The sequence below is a fragment of the Quercus robur genome, chromosome 1 (genome assembly GCF_932294415.1).
Source record: "Quercus robur chromosome 1, dhQueRobu3.1, whole genome shotgun sequence".
Lineage (NCBI taxonomy): Eukaryota > Viridiplantae > Streptophyta > Magnoliopsida > Fagales > Fagaceae > Quercus > Quercus robur.
In genome coordinates, this window is record NC_065534.1 from 5,802,531 (window position 1) to 5,821,556 (window position 19,026).

General features: G+C 40.1%; 1 pseudogene; it reads right to left on the bottom strand.

Annotated features, from left to right (window-relative positions):
• Window positions 1-9,764: 9,764 nt before the first annotated feature.
• LOC126717651 (extensin-2-like) lies at window positions 9,765-12,333 on the bottom strand (annotated as a pseudogene).
• Window positions 12,334-19,026: the final 6,693 nt, after the last annotated feature.

A 19,026-nucleotide genomic window follows, 5' to 3' on the forward strand; every position in this document is an offset into this window, starting at 1 on the left:
GTTTTGTTGACAAAAGTGTCGGTGCAATAATTTTGATTTAACAAACATTAGTTCATATTACATTTTTCATAAATACTAATTTAGGATTAGCATAAGTACAAAATATTATTAGGTATTTTCGAAGTTCTCACTCCTCTCACATTAATGTTGTATAATTTCATGAATTTAATTAGTAAAGCCCGCTATCATATGAGTGGAGTGAGTATCATGTCATTGATCGTTGGAGAAATTATTCAAACTAATGTATCACCAATTACAAAAAAAAAAAAAAAAAAAAAAAAAGTCAAACAAATCTATTATATTGGTGAAATGACATATATTATATTCATTGTCACTGTTGGGGAGATAAACACCTAAGTAAAACTCACACCAATTAGTGTTGTGATATGAAATTATAACTTCATTTTTCACTTCCTCGACTTTTTAACCATTTTTTAATTTGAGAGAGACCAACAACAACAATAACAATTATGTTTTTAATTTGTTTAATATGTATTGTAAAAACTCAAATTGTAACGACCTCAAAATGGTATTGAGTTCGTACGTTAAAGGCTCAAACAATAAAATTTGTAGAGCGTGGGCTGAAAGGCTAGGCCTTGGTCACCGGACAGTGGATGGTCATGGTGTTCATTGTGGACGCACAGAGGTGAACCAAGTTTGTCCATGGACCTTGTCCATTGAACTTAATGTTCTTATTCTTCTTTTCACTTTTTGGGCACCCCTCTTTGGCGCATGAATCCTTACATTATATAGCCCTTCTCAGTTGATCCTGACCTTCCATCTGTCAATCAGGCAGGTAACTACTCGAGTGCCTGTCCCATCAATCGCCTCCCTCCACTTTCTGTTAGTTGCAATAACCGAAGCCACACTATTTAAGGGTCTTTTCCCATCAATGGGGCTAGGACGTTTGCTGGCGCATTCAATGCGGAGGTGACGTCTTTTCCTTGAACCACTCCCACACTGTACCCCCGTGCGAGTCCTATTCTACTCGCCTTTTCTTCTGGGAGCGCTTTAGAGACTGCCTTTTGATGACGTGTCGTTCTTCCCCTTTTAGGCCTCGGGATGCTGAGGACAGGGTCATCCTCGGCTGCACCTCTAGGCCATTTGGACTTTCGCTGCTTGTCCTCGACAACTACTCTCCTCGGCACGGGCCTTGGGCCCTAATAGAAAGTGGGTCGGGACCACAAACTCTCTGGCCCCACAATAGCCCCTCAAAATCCTACTGTCCGGATCCTCGGACGAAGAAGAGGGTTTTGATGACATCAGGCATCTGCCAAAGCTTGTCAATCCTTGTCATCTATCAGTTCCAGAGACTTTTCGTCTGCCCGAGACACATTCTTGGAGCCTTAGAAGGAGAAACGTGTCTTCATTAAATGCGGGCGGCTCTGTACTTCCCACGTTCAACGGCGCGATGGTAATCTAACGGTAGAGATTTCCTTACCTTTATGGGCGGGAAAATTCGTGCAGTTACTTTTGATGGGAGGTATAAATAATTTCTAGAACTGATTTGTCTCTTTACTTTCGCACTTAAGAGTTCTAGCGCACATATCCTGGGTTCAGTCAAACTTTCATCCAAATTCAAGTCTATCTCCAGCACAAAAAGCCTGTTCGAGGAACCTTTCCTTCTTTCTGTAAGTTTTCTGCTCTCATTAACTCGTGCTTTTTCTCTTCTGGGTTCATTTTTCTCTTATTCCTCTCCTTCTCTCATCATCCTCTGAGTCTGTTCAGTAGTTCCTAGAGATGGTTAAATTGAAAAAATTGGTTGAGACCGAAGAGGCGATGGAAAAGTTCATCGTCGACTATAGGATTCCCGTCAACGTAAGTTTGAGGCACTGCAAGGAGGGAGAGTGGCATCTTAAGAGGACGGGCGAGGTGGTAATTCCCCTTCTCGCCTTCGTAGAGGGGGGTATGAGAATTCTCATGGGGCCGGTAATGAGGAGTTACCTTAGGCATTTCCAATTAGCTCCCACCCAGTGCGTTGCCAATATGTTTAGGATTCTGGGTTGTGTGAATGCTTTAAACAAAAAAAGGGGCTAAGACTAACCCATCATGACGTAAATTGGTGCTACAACCTCCAAAATTTGAGGGGCAAATCCTACTACATGAAGACGAGAGACGATAGGGTTCGGCTAATCCAGTGCCTCCCCGAGTCCAACAAAGGGTTGAACAAGGACTTTCTTGTCGTATCTGAGGAATGGCACGATGACCTTCCTTGCCCAATCGTGGAGGGAGAACCAGGTGGGTGTAGAGAGTAGGAGGGTGCCAATCCTTTGCACCGTCTTTAATTTGGTGTGGTTTGGTTACTAACCATGTACATGCCTTTTTTTGCAGATCCACACGCCTTTCACTGACACTTTCATTTGGTCAACCGGGTGGATTTGGAGACTGTTCTTCAAGCGGCGGTTTTTGTAAATGACGAGGATGGTCAAGTTAGAGCCGCTCGCAAAATCTTAGGATACGATTCCATCCAGAAGTCATTTGCCGACCCAAAGCATGTGATTAGCGCTAACAATCCTCGACTTCCGAAAATTACTGTAGTCGAGAATGGGTTTTTGATCTCTGAAGGATCTCCTATCCCGGAGGGCATCCTGTTGGCGGGCTCTTCCCCGTCTCACCAGGCAGCAGAGGACGAAGATGATTTGGGTCTATTCGAGGAGGGATTTGGGGCATTTGACCAAGCTGACCCATCTGAGGATCCTTCTGGTGATTTGGGTGACCCTGACTTGTCCGAAGCAGAACTGTTATCAGTGGGAACATCCTCTCGAGCCGAGATGGGTCTTAAAAGAAAGCCCCCGACCAGCTTATTCGACCTCATTGAGGGTCAGCCGGGGAAGGGTGCACAGGGAAAGCCGCAATCCAATGCTCCAACTCCCCAACCCCAGCCCCAGCCTATCCAGACAAGGTCTTCCTCTTCCAAGTTGCAGTCGCAATCTCCCCACCCCAAACTTCCTGCTCCTCCTCAATCAACTCCGCCTCCTCAGCCTGAGCCCACTGACTCAAAGAGAAAGAGGAGTCTCAAGGGTAAGGAACCAATGGATGGGGGAAAATCCTAATCCTCTTAGGAGGGGGACGAAACCCCGCGAGCCCAAAAGCAATTAAAGATTGAGCATCAAGGCCGGGGGAAAGGGATCGATGCCCAATCCGCGCCGAGTGCTTGGCTTCCCGCCCCAATGCTCCATGGGGAGCCATTGCTAGAAGATGCATCCATGAGGAACTTTAGAGACGGCGTAGGTGATTATGTGGCCGACGCGCTAGAGAGGGCCTTGCTGCTTCCCACTAATATGGGAGAGTTGAAGAATATGAGGATACAGGAGGTTGCCCTCAGCGTGAAGAGGTACCTGGGTACGGTAAGGCTCCTAAAACCTATAACTCCGTCGATTCTTGCTCCTAGACTCTTGTTCATAACATGTTTGTTTAAATTGGCAGGCTATCCAGGCTACCTATAGGATGGAGGAAGAAGTTAAAGAGCAGAGTAAGACCGCACAGCTTGAGCGCAATAAACGTATAGATGCTGCGCAAACCCTCAAAAATTCCGAGTTCGACCTCGCGAAGGCCAAGGAGGACATAACGGAGGCAACCAAAGCCAAGGATAGCGCTGAGGCAGGCTTAACTGGTGCCCAAAAACAAGCCAAGGAACAGACGAGACGCTTACTTGCTGCCGAGGAGCAATTGGAGATTGCCAAGGAGCAGATCAGTGATTTAAAGAAGAAACTGATCGAAGCAGACAATGCTAAGGGCGTGGCGGAATTTGCCAGGGATGATGCCGTGAGGGCCAAGACGGAGGTTGAGTTTGCCAGGACTGAGGCCAAAACTGCTAAGGACAAGGCTAAGGAGGAGAGCTACGAGGCGGGGGTGGTTGAAACCCAGGCCCTCCTTAAAGCTTAAATCCCTAGAGTATGCAGGCTATACTGCTCCCAGGTTTGGGACAAGGCCCTCAAACGAGCTGGGGTGGAGGCTTCGTCCGACTTGTGGAAGGCGGAGAGCGTATTTTATCCTCCAGCCATCCGTGAGACTGCCTCCGCTAGCTCCGACACTATGAGCGTTCCACAGGAGGCTAAGGCTGCTCGGTTAGAAGTTGCTCAGATCATTGTCATTCCTAACGAGTCGCCTGAGGGAGGAGAGCCTCATGAGGCGACAGAAGCACCTGGAGATCTGAATCCCGAGATGCCTCAAGAGGCTGCCAAGTCTACGATTAGTGCTCAGATTTCTGCTGCCGAGGAGCCAGCCATCTTTGTTTAACCCCTTCAGGCCATTTCCCTTACTGATGTCCCCAAGGGCACCGAGGCTGACTTTGCTCAGCCTTCCTAAGAAGGGGATGTCTCCCAGGGCCCTGAGGCTAATCCTGCTCAGCCTTCCCAGGATGTAGCCAAAACGAAATTGAAGAAGAAGTAGAAGCCCTGGCCAACTTTTGTATTTGTTTCTAGTTTAACTGGTAACTAGTTTCCCTTTTATTTTGAGGACTTCAGAGTTTTCTTGTAGTTGAACTCTTCGACCACATATATGAAATTCTTTTCTTCCTTGCCGATGCTTACTATTGTTGCGAACCTCATGGTTTTTGAACTAATTATCTTAACATGTATGAATGGTTGTACATATGATTTATTTGGGATCACCTCCCGAAATTCTAACTTATCCATGCCCATGGGGAGTTGAGCTTGTACTTGAACATACTTCTAGGGAGCCAAAGGTATCATCCGAGGTGCCGAGTGTGTTGTTAGGCCGGGCCTGGTACTTAGATTTTCTTTTAAGTAGTTGGTTTCCCCATAGATTTAAGTCCGAGGACCATGCAATACCTTGGTTCTGTCCAAAACTTAGATTTTCGCTTAAAGTAGTTGGTTTCCCCATAGGTTTGAGTCTGAGGACCATGCAATACCTTGGTTCTGTCCAAAACTTAGATTTTCTTTAAGTAGTTGGTTTCCTCATAGGTTTGAGTCCGAGAACCATCCAATACCTTGGTTCTGTCCAAAACTTAGATTTTCGCTTAAAGTAGTTGGTTTCCCCATAGGTTTGAGTCCGAAGACCATGCAATACCTTGGTTTTGTCCAAAACTTAGATTTTCTTTAAGTAGTTGGTTTCCCCATAGGTTTGAGTCCAAGGACCATGCAATACCTTGGTTCTGTCCAAAACTTAGATTTTTGCTTAAAGTGGTTGGTTTCCCCATAGGTTTGAGTCCGAGGATTATGCAATACCTTAATTCTGTCCAAAACTTAGATTTTTTTTAAGTAGTCGGTTTCCCCATAGGTTTGAGTCCGAGAACCATGCAATACCTTGGTTCTGTCCAAAACTTAGATTTTTGCTTAAAGTAGTTGGTTTCCCCATAGGTTTGAGTCCGAGGACCATGCAATACTTTGGTTCTGTCCAAAACTTAGATTTTTTTTAAGTAGTTGGTTTCCCTATAGGTTTGAGTCTGAGGACCATGCAATACCTTGATTCTGTCCAAAACTTAGATTTTCTTTAAGTAGTTGGTTTCCCCATAGGTTTGAGTCCGAGGACCATGCAATACCTTGATTCTGTCCAAAACTTAGATTTTCTTTAAGTAGTTGGTTTCCCCATAGGTTTGAGTCCGAGGACCATGCAATACCTTGGTTCTGTCCAAAACTTAGATTTTCTTTAAGTAATTGGTTTCCCCATAGGTTTGAGTCCGAGGACCATGCAATACCTTGATTCTGTCCAAAACTTAGATTTTTGCTTAAAGTAGTTGGTTTCCCTATAGGTTTGAGTTCGAGAACTATGCAATACCTTGGTTCTATTCAAAACTTAGATTTTTTTTAAGTAGTTGGTTTCCCCATAGGTTTGAGTCCGAGGATCATGCAATACCTTGGTTCTGTCCAAAACTTAGATTTTTGCTTAAAGTAGTTGGTTTCCCCATAGGTTTGAGTCCGAGGATCATGCAATACCTTGGTTCTGTCCAAAACTTAGATTTTTGCTTAAAGTAGTTGGTTTCCCCATAGGTTTGAGTCCGAGGACTATGCAATACCTTGGTTCTGTCCAAAACTTAGATTTTCTTTAAGTAGTTGGTTTCCCCATAGGTTTGAGTCCGAGGACCATGCAATACCTTGGTTCTGTCCAAAACTTAGATTTTTGCTAAAAGTAGTTGGTTTCCCCATAGGTTTGAGTCCGAGGACCATGCAATACCTTGGTTCTATCTAAAACTTAGATTTTTGCTTAAAGTTTCGAGGATTAGCACCTCGACCAAGGTATGGGGCGTTGACATAATGTTAAAAGCCCCTAGAACTGTCCACGCCACTGGTGCTTCGAAGCGTAGCCCCTAGTGGAACTTTATATTAGGGCAACAATAGCGTGCTGCTGGAAATGACGGATGGGCTTTTTCAGTCCCTTGTTCGACAGGAGCTCGATCCTACCACCACCTGTGCCAACGCACAAGCCTTTCCCATAGATGGCGCCAATTGTAAGGACTCAAATTGTAACGACCCCAAAATGGTATTGGGTTCGTACGTTAAAGACCCAAACAATAAAATTTGTAGAGCGTGGGCTGAAAGGCTAGGCCTTGGTAACTAGACAGTGGATGGTCATGGTGTTCATGGTGGACGCACAGAGGTGAACCAAGTTTGTTCATGGACCTTGTCCATTGAACTTAATGTTCTTATTCTTCCTTTCACTTTTTGGGCACCCCTCTTTGGCGCATGAATCCTTACATTATATAGCCCTTCTCAGTTGATCCTGACCTTCCATCTGTCAATCAGGCAGGTAACTACTCGAGTGCCTGTCCCATCAGCCGCCTCCCTCCACTTTCTGTTAGTTGCAATAACCGAAACCTTACTATTCAGGGGTCTTTTCCCATCAATGAGGTTAGGACGTTTGCTGACGCATTCAATGCGGAGGTGACATCTTTTCCTTGAACCACTCCCACACTATACCCCCGTGCGAGTCCCATTCTACTCGCCTTTTCTTCTGGGAGCACTTTGGAGACTGCCTTTTGATGATGTGTCATTCTTCCCCTTTTAGGCCTCGGGACGCCGAGGACAGGGTCATCCTCGGCTGCACCTCTAGGCCATTTGGACTTTCACCGCTTATCATCGGCACGGACCTTGGGCCCTAATGGAAAGTGGGCCGGGACCACAAACTCTCTAGCCCCACATGTATATTATTTTTTCAATAATTGCGCTTATTGGTTCCCATTCAATCTCGAGAGATTATTTAGTGTTTGGCAATTTTTATCTGGTTTATCTTTTATTCCCCCTCAATGTATCTGTACTCTATATTGGTCTATGTTTCTTGCGAAGATGCCGTAAATTATTATTTTTTCGGACTTTGAAAATAAACAATTTTTTCATAAAATTTAAATCCTACTGTCCTACCTATGTCAAATTATATACAAAATTATTTTAAATTCTCTAGAAATTTTGTTTTTTTTAGCACCTAAATTCTCTGGAAATGTTGACATATATATTTTCTTCTTATAATAAGTGAGGGGGAGAGATTAATTTGAACTCAAAATCTTTTACATGAAAGAACTGGATAAAATCACTAAATTATAAGACCCTGAACAATAAATGTTGATATATTGTCTCTTCAAAGGTCAAACTGGTATCATTTGTAAGAAGTATAGCTTAGAAAAATCTTTAAAATAAAATAAAATTCGAAAGTAAAATCTGCTACTAGAGGGTTTTTTTTTTTTTTTTTTTTTTGGATAAAAGATTAATTAGAACTGCTACTACTGGAGGTTCAACTTTAGTTTAGCACCCAATGCTATCATTATTATTGGATTTACCTCGTGTTTAGCAACAATGACTATAAATGTAGAATCTAAATTTAGGGTACTACTACTACTCCTAATGCAATTTTTTAGATTAGGCTAGCTTTCAAAATAAAATAAAATAAAAACATTGCCATCTTGAGGAGCATTAGAATTATGCTCATATGTAAGGAATTGTGATGTCCATGCGGTCTCAGTTTCCTTTTTCCGTACTAGCACATTTTTAGTTTCTTCCTAGTTTTCTTTTTCTATTTCTTCTAAGCAACCCAATAATATAATGCCTCTAGTTTATGGAGTGAATGCCATAAGTTTATTTTTATATAATTTATAAAAAAAATCATATAAAAAATAACAAATAATTTAATGATATAATTGAATTTTAATACCAAAACAGATAGTACAAATAAATAAATAAAAGTCATTGTAAATTACATGATGAATACACATAGTATAAATATAATGTTTTTACAGAAACCCAAAAATTATAATGTATTATAAATTAATTTTAAATACATAATGAAACTTCTTTTAATAATATTGAAATTTTTGGTAGTTAAGTTTTAATTGGAATAATATTTTATTCTTTACAAAAAAAAAGTAGTACTAGAATTTTACTTTACAAAAAAAATAAAAATAAAAATGGTTCCAGCGGGGTAGTAGGTTGTGGAGAAAAACAAAAACAAAAGAGCCCAATGGACAATGAGTGGGTGTTCACCAAACTGCAAAAAACCGCACAAAATGCAGAAACCACACCAAAACCACCTATAAAATGCCATAACCGCACCACACCGTAAGTAACAATGTACCGCACTGCATGGTGTAGTGCAGTTTGTAATTTTATAATAAGAAACTGCATAAACCGCACCGCACCTCACCGCACCGCACCGCAACCTCATTATATATTAATATATTTATTTTTTTAATATTGAATATATTATTAATAGTTTATTAACCCTAGCTTTCAAAAAAAAAAAAAAAAAGTTTAATAACCCTATCAAGTGTTGATTAGGAAAATCAGCCTAAAATTAAGAAAAACTAGCTCAATAGTTTAAAATTTGGCCAAAAACAAAGGGAAAAATCAATTTTGGACTGGGTAGGAAAAACTCAAAATTTGAAATATATATCGACTTCAAACCGCATCTTATATGCCGCACCACACATGTGATCGCAAAAATGAAATGCAGTGTAGTCATAGTTTTGGCTAAAATCTAAGTCAAACCGCACCGCACATGTGACCACAAAAATGAGATGCGGTGTGGTTATGATTTTGGCTAAATCGCATCGCAAAGCACGGTACTAAAACTGGCCCAAAACCGCACCGCACCGCAAACACCCCTAGGTGAAAGCACTCTATGATTAATCATACTTTGTTTGTTCTCTATTGCTTAATCAAAGACAAAAACAAAAACAAATTTGTCGTGGTTTGGAGTGAAGGAAAATTGCCATTTGTGCAATCGGATAATTACTACAAACCATTCACGACTGGTCACTATTTTTATATCTTTTTAATAAAATTAAAATTTTTAAAAAAAAATACAAGTAAGAACCTCATGTACAACTGCTACAATTGGTCCCAACCTTACACACACACACACACACACAAAAAGTCACCAATCGCTTAATCATTTTTGGGTTACTAAACGAGTTAGGGTCGTGTGTATGGTCTACCATTGACGTGAAACCATAATGGTTGGTTAGTCATCTATGTCAAGATATGTTATACTTGTTGAGATAACAAATTATTGTCATAAAACTAATTACCACACCCTCTAGTTAGCCAAGATTTTAAGTTAAACCATTAGAAAATACATTTTTATGAGTAATGTTGTGGATTCAACTTAAAAAATCGAATACACTTAGAATGCATGGATATAAATCATATCAACCCAGGTGTTTTTGATTGAATTTTGAACATCTGCAATTGTTTAAAACAAACTTGATTTTGGATTTTGAGATATATTAACCCTTGCATATTGCAGCAACAAGAACCAGAATGTTTAGATGACATTTGTTATAACAGTGACTTGTAGTCGTGCAAATAGAAATATAAACAAAACTTCTTTAAGAACTTGAATTTCTGGTAGGCATTGATTACAAAAATAGAAATATACACAGAATTTCTTTAAGAACTTGAATTTCTGGCATACATTACAGAAAATAATACAACGGAATTCTTCGTACATATAATATAGATCATTTGGGCTCTCCATTTCATGTTTTTATAGTACAGAAGGTCACTTGTTCGTAAATAAAATTCAAATCTGTAAAAAGAATTATACAATACAAAAAATCCAAAGATAATTGATTATTATTCAAAATGACCATTTAATAAGGGATAAATTAAAACTTCAAAAGTATTCTGGAGGTGGGGGTGAGGATGACTCATCAGAAGGTGGAGGAGGAGATTTGTGGAAGTATGGTGGATGTTCCCAGTCAAATGGCGGTGGTGAGTTATGGAAATATGGAGGAATTGGACAATGATGGTGAGATGGTGGTTGAGGAGAAATGTAGTAGTATGGAGGTGGTGGTGGTGGTGATGGTGATGGAAAATGAGGAGGTGGAGACTTATAGTAGTAAGTTGGAGGTGGTGGGGACTTTAATGGAGGAGGAGGTGAGTTTTAGTAATAAGGAGGCGGTGGAGAGGGGGACGGGGGAGGGGGAGAATTGTAGACGTATGGAGGTGGCGGTGAAGAAGATGGAGGAGGTTGTGACTTGTAGACATAGGGAGGAGGAGGCGATGGAGATGGGGGTGGTGGAGATTTGTAAATGTAAGGAGGGGGAGGTGAAGGAGAAGGTGGGGGTGGTGATTTGTAGACGTAAGGAGGTGGGGGTGAAGGAGATGGAGGAGGTGGTGACTTATAGACATAAGGAGGAGGAGGTGAAGGAAATGGTGGAGGAGGTGACTTGTAAACATAGGGAGGAGGTGGTGATGGAGATGGGGGAGGTGGTGACTTGTAAACATATGGAGGAGGAGGTGATGGAGAGGGAGGTGGTGGTGATTTGTAAACGTATGGAGGTGGAGGAGATGGAGATGATGGTGGCGGTGACTTGTAAACATATGGAGGTGGGGGTGATGGAGATGGTGGTGGTGGAGATTTGTAAATGTAGGGAGGAGGAGGTGAAGGTGAGGGTGGTGGTGGAGATTTATAGACATAGGGAGGAGGTGGTGATGGAGATGGTGGTGGCAGTGATTTGTAAATGTAGGGAGGAGGAGGTGAAGGTGAGGGTGGTGGTGGAGATTTATAGACATATGGAGGAGGTGGTGATGGAGATGGTGGTGGTGGCGATTTGTAAATGTAAGGAGGAGGGGATGGTGTAGGCGGTGGTGGAGATTTATAGACATATGGAGGAGGTGGTGATGGAGATGGTGGTGGTGGTGATTTGTAAATGTAAGGAGGAGGAGGAGATGGTGAGGGTGGTGGTGGAGATTTATAAACATAGGGAGGAGGTGGTGATGGAGATGGTGGTGGCGGTGATTTGTAAATGTAGGGAGGAGGAGGTGAAGGTGAGGGTGGTGGTGGAGATTTATAGACATATGGAGGAGGTGGTGATGGAGATGGTGGTGGTGGCGATTTGTAAATATAAGGAGGAGGGGGGGACTGTGAGGGTGGTGGTGGAGATTTGTAGACGTAAGGAGGAGGAGGTGAAGGTGAGGGTGGTGGTGGAGATTTATAAACATATGGAGGAGGTGGTGATGGAGATGGTGGTGGTGGCGATTTGTAAATGTAAGGAGGAGGAGGGGATGGTGTAGGCGGTGGTGGTGATTTATAGATGTAAGGAGGAGGAGGTGATGGTGAGGGTGGTGGTGGAGATTTATAGACGTAAGGGGGAGGAGGTGATGGAGATGGTGGTGGTGGTGACTTGTAAACATATGGAGAAGGGGGTGATGGTGATGGCGGTGGTGGTGGTGGTGACTTGTAAACATATGAAGGAGGGGGTGATGGAGATGGTGGTGGTGGTGATTTGTAAATGTAAGGAGGAGGAGGAGATGATGAGGGTCGTGGTGGAGACTTATAGATGTATGGAGGAGGTGGAGATGGAGATGGGAGTGGGGGTGGTGGGGATTTGTAGGCATATGGAGGGGGAGGTGATGGAGATGGTGGAGGAGGAGATTTGTAAACATAAGGCAGAGGAGCTGAAGGTGATGGTGGTGGTGGTGATTTGTAAACATAAGGAGTTGGTGGGGATGGAGATGGAGGAGGTGGGGACTTGTAAACATATGGTGGAGGTGGTGATGGTGAAGGTGGTGGTGGTGATTTATAAATGTAAGGTGGTGGAGGAGATGGTGATGGAGAAGGTGGTGATTTATAGACATAAGGTGGTGGAGGAGAGGGAGATGGAGGAGGTGGAGACTTGTAAATATATGCAGGAGGTGGTGATGGAGATCGTGGTGGGGGAGACTTATGGTAGTAGATAGGTGGTGGTGGTGAAGATTTCAATGGTGGAGGTGGTGACTCATAGTAATAACGTGGTGGAGGAGGTGAAGCATAAATATAAGGCTTATCAGCTACTACACTAGTAGCTATAATGCAAAAGGTTAAAGCATAAACCAGCTGAGGCCAATGCCCCAGATGTTTCAAGGTACCCATTTCAACTCTAATTGCCAAAGGATTAGTCCTTAGACTTGTATGGCTAACAATGAATGCCAACCCTTTATATAGTGAACTCCACAATCATTCTTGAAAATGATGTTTTTGTTTTTTCCATTTACAGGCTGTGTCAATGATTTAAATATCATTCCAAATCTCTTTTTAATGAATCAAATCTAAAATATTGACAGTCAATATGATTAGAAGTTTCCCACCACGTAGCTCAATTTCATTTTCATGAACGAAGTCCAGATGTACAGAGTAGGTAAAGGCGGTGTTTGGCTGGATGATGGCTAGAGATACAAATTTTTATCAATTTAGAGGCACATTCTATTGAAAGCTAAAGGGTATTTGTCTTCCACGATAAAGTAAGACATAAGGGTAGGACAAACGTGTATATTAAAATTTAGAATTAAAGTCAAAATCTAAGTTGGCTTAAGAGAGACTTTGTCTTAATAAGACCTGGCCCCTTCATTTAAAGATAGCAATAATTTTCAATATTGTTCTACTTGACCAGCCGTCGTCGGGTCCTTTATTATTGTGCTTTAGCATTGTACATTTACTACGTGTTTTTCAGTATGACTTGAACAGAGTCTTCAAGCACAATGCAAAACTTACAGTCGGTCGTGTTGGATAGCTATTATCTACAAATATATTTTTGTTGACAAAAGTGTCGGTGCAATAATTTTGATTTAACAAACATTAGTTCATATTACATTTTTCATAAATACTAATTTAGGTATTAGCATAAGTACAAAAGATTATGAGAATTGATATATCTACAACATTTTTACAACAAATCACAGGTGGTAGGTTGTTACTGGTTGTTATTGTTAGGACAAAAAAGTAATCTTAGTATTAGTTTCAAATTTGAACTAATAGCAACTAATCACCTGTAATTTGTTGTAAAAATATTATAGACGTAGCATCTCTCAAAGATTATTAGGTATTTTTGAAGTTCTCCCTTCTCTCACATCAATGTTGTATAATTTTGTGAATTTAATTAGTAAAACCCTCTATTATATAAGGGGATCGTTGATCATTAGAGAAATTATTCAATGAGCTTTATAAACTAATGTATCACCAATTACGAAAAAAATAAGTCAAAAAAACCTATTATATTGGTGAAATGACATATATTATATTCATTGTCACTCTTGGGGAGATAAACACCTAATAAAACTAGCACCAATTAGTGTTGTGATATGAAATTATAACTTCATTTTTCCACTTTCCTCGACTTTTTAACCATTTTTTTACTTTGAGAGAGACCAACAACAACAATAACAATTATGTTTTTGTAAGGTTGAATTTAATCAACCATCTTGTTGGCTTTATTCCGTGCCAATTTGCTTGTAATTCAGAACTTAAAAACTCTGTATTTATGTGGGAATCATGTAAGGGTAATGTGTGAGAGAGTGTGAAGAAAAGCTTAAGATTGTGCACTCAGCAAGGGATTTGCGACTGGATCTCGCGGCTTGCTTGTGGCTTGCAAGTCACCAAAGGATGCACACGAGTGAAGCATGCAGATAAGCTGAACAGTCACACCTACTAGAGCACTACAGGACAAAAAGTTCAGTCTAGCCATTCAGTTAGCTCGCGACTTGGACTCGCAACTCAATCAAGTTGCGAGGCCAAGTCGCCAGTCCACTCTGTTTAGGAAAAACTGGCTCTTCGCATTCCAAACACACACCAGTATAAATACCCCTTATACCCACTCTTGAACACTACTTTCATCAACCTTGAAAGAGCGCAATTTCTATGTGATCTCATCACTGGAGTTGTAATTGACATTTGTGCCCACATTTTTCAGACCATTAGGAAAACAGCAGCTCGATCGGCAGCACGAACATGCCTCCCTTTCTGTAGTCTTCTTATGAAGATCATGGTCCTTGAAGGTATTCGTCCCCCAACATATGGAAAAATACTGCCACGTCTTCGACCATTATCCATGATATCTCTTCAAGCAAGTTAGAGTCACTCCTCTAAAGCACCTAAGAGTGAACCCTTCCTTCATGCCACTTCATCTGGTCATGGCTCTGCTACACCTGTGCATACCGAGACTGCTTCTCCCATTACTCTTATGCTACAGACAACTGGCACTTAGCATGAACAATCCAGCCATTAAGGTGACAGGTTGGGTACTTTGTTTGCGAGTCTACATCAGCGTATTGTCGAGTTTGAAAAAGTTCTCTTCTCCACCAACAATTAAGTTCAAATGCGTCTCACAACCATTGAGACACAATTAGATGCTATTCAACAAAAACTGGAGGTCAACCTTTAGCTATTCGTGTCAAAAATGGAGAGAAATATAGCATAAAGTAAGGGGGAAAGCAACACAAGAAAAAGGAAATGTGCATAGTGACAGGGGGAGCAAGAGGAAGCTGATACATACACTCACACATACTTTTGGATAGCCTAACAAACTTTTGTTTTGCTAGTCTAGTTTATAGCTATTTACTTACAGCTTTTATAAACTCTTGGATATGATTACAGTGCTTGTGTGGATATGGTTTTAGTGTTTGTGGTTAAAAGCTTTTGGATCATTGGTTTATATATATAAGCTTTTTTATTCAATATTTAGATTTGTACCCTTGCTTTGTAGTGTAGTACTTGTTGATTAATGTTATGCATTTTCTTTAAGTACATCACTCTTGTGCCCTTTGTTGGATTTTATATCCTTAATGCAATTACCTTGAGTTGTTGAATTGGTTGAGTGTTGGACATGCAAATGATACTTTGCATTGAATTTATTAGCCTGCATGTTCGGGTGTTCATTCCCTGTGTGAATAAGCATTGTGGTCACTATTTACAGTGATTGTTCATTTTTGGTCAAGTCATGGCTTATTGTTTAATTCCATTTTGCTTGATCTCATTGTGCTTGCTCTATATGCATTACAAGTTTTCTGCATACAATGATCATATTGTGTTGTTGTTTTTCAGGAGATACTTATTCTTATGGTTCAAGAGCCACATAGATCCTAGAGTTAGGTGTGAGTGAGTTTTGTTCAACTGTTCCCAACTCACATGTTAAGTCTAGAGTTTGTTTTAAGGTTTTGTCACGAAATAGTCAAAGGGGGAGATTGTAAGGTTGAATTTAATCAACCATCTTGTTGGCTTTATTTTGTGCCAATTTGCTTGTAATTCAGCACTTAGAAACCCTGTATTTAGGTGAGAATCATGTAAGGGTAGTGTGTGAGAGAGTGTGAAGAAAAGCTCAAGATTGTGCACTCAGCAAGAGACTCGCGACTGGATCTCGTGGCTTGCAAGTCGCTAAAGGATGCACACGAGTGAAGCATGTAGAGGAGCTGAACAATCACGCCAACTGGAGCACTACAGGACAAAAAGTCCAGTTTGGCCATTTAGTTAGCTCGCGACTTGAACTAGCGACTCAGTCAAGTCGCGAGGCCAAGTCGCCAATCCACTCTGTTTGGAAAAAACTGACTCTTCGCATTCCAAATATACACCAGTATAAATACCCCTTATACCCACGAAATGTAGAGAGCTTCCAGAGAGAATTTTTGTGAGAGAAACCCTAAAGAAAAACAAAATTGACTCATCCACAATTTTCATCCTTTGATTCTCTAAATTTCTCTACTCTCACCCTCTTCATTGTTACATCCTTGAGAGGTACATTAGCCAAAACCTTTTCTTATCATACCCATATTTGTGAAGAGGCTGTTTGGTGCTTGGGAAACAGTTAGGAAGGAACCAATTGATATTGGTTGATGCTATGGGTTATAGCGGAATCCGGTAAGTTAGAGAAGACAAAAGTTCGGCGTAACCTCGTTGGAGCAAGAAGCTTGGAGAGCTTAGGTACACTGGATAGATTAGGTTTGGAGGGTCTTCTGTTGTTCATGTATCCCAACTTCATTCTCTAGTGGATTATTGACCGCTTGGAGGGCGGCGGAGAGGTTTTACGCCGAGGACTTCGGTTTCCTCTTCGATAACACATCGCTGTGTTGTCTTTGTGTTTGCATCTCTCTTCCCTTAATTTTTGTCATTTAATTTCTGCTATGGTTGTGATTTTATTTGGTTTAGATTGTGTTATCAATTCTATTTTAAGTTTGTGTTCATATACTACACATACATTGTTTGATAATAAGCTTGAATTGGTATTTTGTAATTTGGAGGTCTAAACGTTCAAGATGTTTTACACATTATTTGAATATTCAGTTTTTAATTTGTTTAATATGTATATTATTTTTTCAATAATTGCGCTAATTGGTTCCCAATCAATCTCGAGAGATTATTTAGTGTTATGCAATTTTTATTTGGTTTATCTTTTATTCGCCCTCATTGAATCTGTACACTATATTGGTCTATGTTTCTTGCGTAGATGCCGTAAATTATTTTTTTTTTTGGACCTACTTTGAAGATTAACAATTTTTTCATAAAATTTAAATCCTACTGTCCTACCTATGTCAAATTATATACAAAATTATTTTAAATTCTCTAGAAATGGTTTTTTTTTTTAGCACCTAAATTCTCTAGAAATGTTGACATATATATTTTCTTCTCATAATAAGTGAGGGGGAGAGATTAATTTGAACTCGAAATCTTTTACATGAATGAACTGGATAAAATCACTAAATTATAAGACTCTGAACAATAAATGTTGATATATTGTCTCTTCAAAAGTCAAACTGGTATCATTTGTAAGTATAGCTTAGAAAAATCTTTAAAATAAAATAAAATTCGAGAGTAAAATCTGCTACTAGAGGGTTTTTTTTTTTTTTTTTTTTGGATAAAAGATTAATTAGAACTGCTACTACTGGAGGTTCAACTTTAGCTTAGCACCCAAAGCTATCATTATTATTGGCTTTACCTCGTATTTAGCAACAATTACTATAAATGTAGAATCTAAAGTTGGGGTACTACTACTACTCCTAATGCAATTTTTCAGATTAGGCTAGCTTTCAAAAAAAGAAAAAAAAAAAAAAACATTGCCATCTTGAGGAGCATTAGAATCATGCTCAGTCCTTTTAACCAAAAAAAAAAATCATGCTCATATGTAAGGAATTGATGTCCATGCGGTCTCAGTTTCCTTTTTCCGTACTACCACATTTTTAGTTCCCTCCTAGTTTTCTTTTTCTATTTCTTCTAAGCAACCCAATAATGCCTCTAGTTTATGGAGTGAATGCCATAAGTTTATTTTTATATTATTTATAATAAAAAAATCATATAAAAAATAACAAATAACTTAATGATATAATTGAATTTTAATACCAAAATAGATAGTACAAATTTAAAAAAAAAAAGTTATTTTAAATTACATGATGAATACACATTGTAGGGACTGAAATGGGATTAGACCCAAAATAGGATTGGGTTCTAGCCCAAGCAGTCCAAACAATAAATTTGTAGAGCGTGGATGAAAGAACTAGATCTACTCCAGAAGAAAAACGATTAAACTTGGTAATTTAAGATTGTTAGATACATGTAAGATGAGAAAATCTGTCCTCGGAGTAACTCCAGGGGTTTATATTATATTGTACTTGTTAAACAATAAGATCATACAAGAGTTCGCAGTCTTCGTCTTCTCAAAATCATTTTTCTCTTTTTGGCGCAACTTCCTATGTTATATACTTCAATCTTGGTATCATCCTTACCGCACACGTGTAGGTTAGATTTGGAGAACTCCTTTCTGTCTTATTCAGCACCTCCCAGAACCATCAATTAGTAGCTGTAAGGCTGCATAATCACTGTTCAGGCATCATTTCCACATTAATGCAACCAGAGAGTTGGTTGGGAGGTATTTAATGCGGAGGTAGCAGCCTTTAAAGATATTTGTTTGCCCCTTTCCTTTTTCTACCCCTTGTCCAACGTCCAACCCTTATTTGTGATGTAACTTTGAAGAAAGTCCATGATGATATGGCACTCTTACTGACCTCGGACACTAGATACCGAGATGGCTTTTCTCCTCGGACACTTGTTGGACTTATCTCTTATTATCTTTACTCTTCTCTTTATTCCGTTCCCCTTATAATTTCATCTAAACATCCTCGGATGGTCCAATCTCCTCGGATTGGGCCATAAGCCTATTTAGTACAGCCTTAACAGTACCTCCTAATTAAATGGCCTCCACAATAGCCCTTCAAAATCTTGCTTTTCAACTCCTCGGGAAAAAAAGATGATTTTGACGTCCTCAGCCTTTCTCGTTTAAGGTCATATTCTGTATTCCTGACTTCCTATATGTCTTTTTACTTGCTTAAGGCACACTCTTGACGCTTCGGCGTCTAGAGTGCGCCATCATTAAATTTTGGTGGTGCCCTTGTCCCCCACGTTTAACGATAGGATGTAAATCGTACAGCGGGAGATTTTTCTTGTTTTACGAGTGGGAACTTTCTCGCTTGTAACTTCTGTGCCACTATAAATAGCTTTTCAAATCAATTCTTTTTCTTACTTTCTACAATCACATAGTTCTAGAGCTCATACACTGAACTTGTTTCTCTCTTTCATCTCCCTGTGCATCTACAAATACTAGAAATTTGTCCGAGGACCCTTTTCCAAACTTGTAAGTCTTCTTAAACCCTTTTAGCTTCATTGTAAACTTGTTAATTTTTCTTCAAAACCTCTTAGAAAAATGGGTAAGTTCAAAAGTTTGGTTGAGTTCGAGGAGGGTATGAGAAGTTTCAGGGCTAAGTATAGGATCCCACCAATAGTAGGCATGAGGTATGCTGCCTAGGGAGAGTGGGTTGGTGATAGGAAAACTGGAGA